We start from the raw sequence: 5,079 nt of genomic DNA on the forward strand, positions 1-5,079 counted from the left end.
TACAGGAGATATAACAAGAATTGAGGAGAACTCTGTAACCTTAACTTTAGTGGTGGGGAAAAGTACTTAAATGTTCAGATGTGTAAAACCACCCCAAAATAACCTTTTATGTTCCCACTCTCTGCAGAAATATTTCCTAAAGCTTAGTAGAGCTAGGTAGAAATGGGCTCTGGATTAATTTTGACCTTCTGTGGCAATGCATTTTCAAGACCAAGAATTTATGTGTGCAGAATATTAAATGTCAAATGCAAATATGAAAATGGAGCTACATGGTTGCAGATAGTCCCTAATTGATATTGAGCAGACTATTCCCTTTAAATGTTAATGAAACTGTTGTAATTACTAAATGACCAAAACAGCTCAGAAGCCAGGGTTCACAGCTGTAAACCATTACTTGTAAATTACTGGCACAGCCCCGCATTAGCAGATGGCTCGGCCCATGGAAGAAAACTTCCTCAAGATGCTTTTCTTCCAGGCCTGGGCTCAGGAGCAAATTAGATGAGCATATTAGAGAAGGCCAGAGTGCCTGTTTGGACATGTCGCTGGCGATAAGCACCTTCTTTGATCTTCTTATTTTTTTCATTACATTCTTTGCAGAAAGTGCTGAATATCACAGAACACAAAGAAAAGAGAAGGCGAAACTGACAGAGCTTATAAACATAGCAGGAAAGTTCAGATATGCACATTTCTGCTGGAGTTTTAAGGAGCAGTGTGTTTCCTACATCCTGAAGCAGATGAACTTGATGGGATGGAGGTAAATACTGTAGTGGGGGAAGGGAGTGTGTGTGTATGTGCATGTGCGTGTGCGTGTGTGTGTGTGTGTGTGTGATGGTGAGACTTGCTAACAAGCCAGTGGCAGAAAAGCAATTAGAAGAAAAATAGGGCATTTGAATGGGCTTAGTACCCTCAAGACAGAGAGAACGTCTATAAAGCTGTGTAAGCAAAACCATACAGTAGAAACAAGCGATGTCTTTATTAGAGAAGGCCTGTGGCTCTTCACAGCTTTGTTCTGTAAATTCCATACTAGCTTTGCAAACTCTCTAAGGTTATTAACTTTACTGAAGATTTTTTTTTTTAAGAGTTGGGGAAGTCCTGCAGTTGAGGCTTTCATTAGTATGAAAGAAAGATTAATTAAGACATCTGCCAATAACAGGAGGAAGGAGGAATTTGTCTTGTGATGTATACTACCAATTATGCTAAGAATGAAATGATGGATTTTTCCTCACCATGAACTACTCTGAAAGAAAAATGTTTACAGGATAAGGTATTTACAGTCAAATCCAAGAGTACAGGCAAATCCTACCTTTGGAACGGTTTGAATCTCCAAGCAATATAGAAAGCAATAGGATTTCAAAATGCATCATCACAGAAAAGGGATGTTAAAACTATCTTTATGTTTAGTTTAAATACCAAATTAATCAAAATAATCTGACCTTATGATCGCCGAAGGGACAAAGCATGGAAGCGTTTGGTCTGGACCAGGACATGGGTGACAGTTGCCATGAAATAATCTCGTATGAAAAATTGAGACACAATTTGACAATTTTGTCAAGCTAATACATAATATGGAAATTTTCAGGATATTTATGTTTTATGTCTAGAACCTATGAGGCCGGAATAATCAGAGTTAGAATTGACCCATAAAATCTGGAATGAAAGATTAATGTGCTTGTAAAGTGTCTTGAGTCCGGATCCAGGAGGGACTGTATTGCAAGGATATGATGAAAAGACTTGAATTCTTCTTGGATTCAGAACGTGTTTGGGGCAGTACTTTGAGATATCTGATGTTATCCTTCAGTTTCCTACCACTTTTCTGTCTTCCTAGGTGAACCTCACATATAGGTGCCTTGGAAACAACCTGCCTCCCTTTCTTTCCTTTGCTTTTCCCTCCTGGCCTTCCACCCACCAGGGTGTGGTAAAACATAATCTTCCTTTTTTTCTTTCTTTCCTGATTTTCCTCTCTTACTCAAGCGACATAGATCTTAGATCTGTTTTAGAAGAATGCAAGCAAGCGTACAGGCAGTTTAATCTAATTCATAATGAGAGATGGTCAATTAATCTTTAACTTTTCCAAAGACAGAAAGCATTTTTGGAAGCAGATCATCATTCATGTGTGGTGCTTTAGTCCCACAGACTTTGAAGTCAGGCAGAACTACATTCCTAAGCCTGGCCCTCATACTCACTGCCTGTGTGACCTTAACATGTTGCTCAACCTCTCTGTGCTTTAGTTTCATCAGATATCTATATACTGGGGAATATTAATATCTACTCCATGGGATTCATTTTAGGAATTTGAAATACTTAATATAGTCTCTGATACACGTTAAAATGCTCAATAAATACAATGCAAATGATTACTGAATTAATAAAATTTTAGATAGTTTCACATAGTAAAAATAAGAGATTCAGTTATGAAACAATATTTTCTATGGAGAAAATTAATAAAAAATAACTCATTTCTTGGTTTTGATAATACAGTATAGTTGTGTGAAATGTTACCACTGGGAGAAGCTGGGTGATGAACAAATGGAACCTCTCTGTACTATTTTTGCAACTTCTTGTGAGTCTATTGCAAAAAATCAAACAAACAAACAAAAAGTTTAAAACCCAAGTAAACCAACCCAATCTTGATTCTGTCCCTGAACCAAATCCACTGAACTATTTTTGATTTTCATAACTTTTTTCCTCTTGTGCTTTTGAACCATAGTTTCTTGAAAGCCTTCAAAGTTTTCATGGTAATTCCCTTGTTCATTGCTACAAAAGGTATTTCCAAAAAGTGTATTGTGTGTTTGTGTGTGTGTCCATCCATGTGTGCATGTCCATGTGTGTTGGGGAGGTGATATTTGTATATTTTTCAGTTTTGAAGTAAAGGAATAATGATCTGTGGTTATTTGAATTGGCCATTTGTACAGATATATGGAGGAAAGGTTATTTTTATATACTCTGTTAGAATTTTGAAAGGCTATATCTTACGATGTTATAACAGTTAGCATACTGCAATCATGCAAGGATTTTTTTTTTAACATTTAATTATTTTTTGGGAGACAGATACAGAGCATGGGCAGGGGAGGAGCAGAGAGAGAGGGAGACACAGAAGCCAAAGCAGGCTCCAAGCTCCGAGCTGTCAGCAGCACAGAGCCCCACGCAGGGCTCGAACCCACACACTGTGAGATCATGACCTGGACCAAAGTCAGCACTTAACCAGTTGAGCCACCCAGTCACCTCATCATTGTTTTGAAGCCATGGACTTTTCTGAGAAGTTAATAAAAGCTATGAACTCTTCCCAAGAAAGTGTGTTAAAACAAACTCAAGCAAAAGGATGCGCACAATTTATTCCTATTTTATGTCATTGTTGAACTTCTACTATGTGCTACTAATAGACGTGGGGGTAGCAGAGTATAGAGCATACAGAATAGGTAAGATAAACTTTGTCTCCTCCAGTGACAGGAGGAACAGTAAAGAGATATTATAATGCAATATGACTGGCGCTATTTACTGTGAAGGCAGCACACTCTTTCACATAGGAGGAGCATCGAGCCCAGGCTTGAAAGAATTAAGAATGATTTTTGTGGAATCTGCCTCTAAGTTGAAACCTGAAGAAGTAGTCATTAGCCACTTGATGAGGAGGAGGAGTTTGCTTTTAGCATAGGAAAGAGATTATTTGAAGTTGTATTTTAAGAGAGAGCAGTTGCAGAACTCCAAGAGGCTCATGTAGCTAGAATATGACATATGAAGAATGCAGGAACAAGAGATAACATCGGAAAAGTGATCAAGGGCCAGATTATGCAGGACCTTGTAAGCCCTACTAAGAAAGCTTGACTCTGTTGAAGAACTTTGGAGAGTCTTTGCACGATTTTGAGTTCGGTTTGCCTTGTAGAAATCTTACTTTAAGCACTGTGGAGAATGAACTAGAAAGGGACAAGACTGTAATGAGGGAAAGCGGTAAGAGGCCAGGTGTAGCACCACAAGGAAGATATAATAGTGTTCTGTATTCTTGACAAGGGATGTACAGAGAACTGGTTTGTTTTATGAGATTTTTGGAAGTAGATATAATTTTACTATTTGTATGTGAGTGGTATGAGAAAGAGAAAAGTTGAAGGTTAATCTAAGATTTCTATCCTAAGCCACTGGGTTCCTGATGGCACCCCCCATTCAGAAGGACTACAGTGGAGAAAGAAAAGTTTGAGTTAAAAGAGATCAATTAAGGTTTGGGCTTATTGAATTTTAATTTCTATGGGTTATCCAAGTATCCAATGGGGCATTTAGATTATGCAGCTCTGGGCTGTGGAGATTGATACCAGAATTGGTAACATTTGAAAATAAGCAAAGCCACTGCAATACATGAGATCATACAGAAAGTGACAGAACCTTAGTGAATTAATTAGAGTAAAAGCTAAATTACTGTAACAAAAGAACTCTATAATATCATGACTTGAAGGAAAAAGAAATTTAGTTTTCTCTCCCATATCAGTCCCAGTTTGAAGAGATCACACTGGTAGGATAACTCAACTCTACCCAGGCTCTTAGGAACACTGATATCTGCATGATCTGCCATCTCATAAATGTTATCATTAGCTTGGTTGAAGTTAGAACACTGCCCCCTCTGGATTCCAGCCATTTGTACCAAAAGTCCCAATAAATGCAGAGAAAGGAGGAAGAGTAGATTTACAGATGCATATTAGTTTACAGGTTTGGTGATAGAAGTTGAAGAAACTTCTCTGTGAAGAAATCAACGTCATCCACCGAGAGGAAAAGGGCATGACAGGGTTATAAATCCAATGTGTGAAGAAGTTCAGATTGCCTCCCTGGAGACCTAGAAACAAAGCTTTCTGGAGAAAGTGAGTGGTCCAGGCTGCTGTTCATTTGCCTATTTAAGTTTGGGAACTGTAACTTTGTAACTGTTATATGTGACTATTCAATCACAAAATTGTAGAGACAAAACATGAAAGTAATCTTCAAAGATTTCTGTCTTTCTTGGTTCCACGTGTTTATAAATATAATAATGGACACTTACTAAAAATTTTAAGTCATCCAAAATTTAAGATCCAAATTTTGCAAATATAACAAATAAATTCTAGG

The 5,079-nt window shown here is 37.7% G+C and overlaps 1 long non-coding RNA gene across 1 annotated transcript; it reads left to right on the top strand.

Annotated features, from left to right (window-relative positions):
- The first annotated feature begins 543 nt into the window (after positions 1-543).
- Positions 544-4,846, top strand: LOC128777823 (uncharacterized). The gene is made up of 3 exons (XR_008423145.1): positions 544-754; positions 2,708-2,763; positions 4,683-4,846. It is a non-coding gene; the product is annotated as an uncharacterized LOC128777823 (long non-coding RNA).
- The last annotated feature ends 233 nt before the right edge of the window (positions 4,847-5,079 follow it).

The sequence above is a fragment of the Panthera pardus genome, unplaced genomic scaffold, assembly GCF_024362965.1.
Source record: "Panthera pardus isolate Hobbes unplaced genomic scaffold, ASM2436296v1 HiC_scaffold_17, whole genome shotgun sequence".
NCBI classification, from domain to species: Eukaryota; Metazoa; Chordata; class Mammalia; order Carnivora; family Felidae; genus Panthera; species Panthera pardus.